The sequence below is a fragment of the Tupaia chinensis genome, unplaced genomic scaffold (genome assembly GCF_000334495.1).
Source record: "Tupaia chinensis unplaced genomic scaffold, TupChi_1.0 Scaffold149964_2, whole genome shotgun sequence".
NCBI classification, from domain to species: Eukaryota; Metazoa; Chordata; class Mammalia; order Scandentia; family Tupaiidae; genus Tupaia; species Tupaia belangeri.
In genome coordinates this window covers 248,104-248,800 of record NW_006209806.1, presented here as the reverse complement: position 1 = coordinate 248,800, position 697 = coordinate 248,104, and the positions used below count along the sequence as shown (strand labels likewise).

The 697-nt window shown below is 72.2% G+C and overlaps 1 protein-coding gene across 2 annotated transcripts in view; it reads left to right on the top strand.

Annotated features, from left to right (window-relative positions):
* The window catches only part of MOB3A (MOB kinase activator 3A), an 11,169-nt gene that overhangs the window by 1,345 nt on the left and 9,127 nt on the right, over positions 1–697 (top strand). Inside the window, exon 1 of one of the 2 annotated variants that reach the window (XM_014585528.2) lies at positions 302–499. The exons of the other annotated variant lie outside the window; for it this stretch is intronic. The gene's annotated coding sequence lies outside the window, so the exon portion shown is untranslated. Of the gene's footprint in view, positions 1–301; positions 500–697 lie in introns of those variants that run through there. 2 annotated transcript variants of the gene reach the window in all.

The window sequence follows — 697 nt, the reverse complement described above, 5'->3', positions numbered from 1 at the left end:
CGTGCCCAGGCGATCTCTGCCCGGGCTGTGGCCTTCTGGTTTCAGAGCTGCAGCCCGGGCGGCCAGGCCGGACGAGGGGGGCGGGTGCCGCCCTGGCCCCCCAGAAGCCGCTGGTGGGGCCTGGTGCAGGGAGGGGCTACCTCGTCGGCACCCAGGGTCTCGCGGTGGGGATTCTGGCCCCCGGGACGCTGGGCCAGGTCTGAGCATCTGTGGGCGTCGCGACTGGGGTACGCCCGGCAGGCAAGGGGTGCTGGGGTGGCAGGATGTGGGAGCCTCCGGAAGGAAGTGGGTGACAAGCCCTGAGGCTGCACCAGCACGGACGGTCCTCGCAGGTGGCTGTGGGGCTGCTGGGGTTCGGCGCTCGGAGGGAAGGGCGTGTGTCGGCAGGGAGTTCCGGGGCCCTGGGCCTCTTCTGCGGGATCCCCCAGGAGCGAGCGAGGCCTCCCCACGAAGTCCTGGGGGGATTCTCAGAAGCGCCGGGGAAGGACCCCCAGACAAGGTAGCGTTAACGGGCCCGGGAGGCTGGCCTTCCGGTGGGGAGGGGCGTCCCCCGGGCAGCGTTTGTTTCTGGGGGAAAGCGGTTTGCTGCGGGGCCACCTTCCCGGGCAGAAACAGCGACTCTGAGCGGGAGGGTGGCCGCCCTCCTGGCCCAGACTATCTCTGGAGCGGGCGCTGCGGGGGCGTCGGGGGCGGCCCC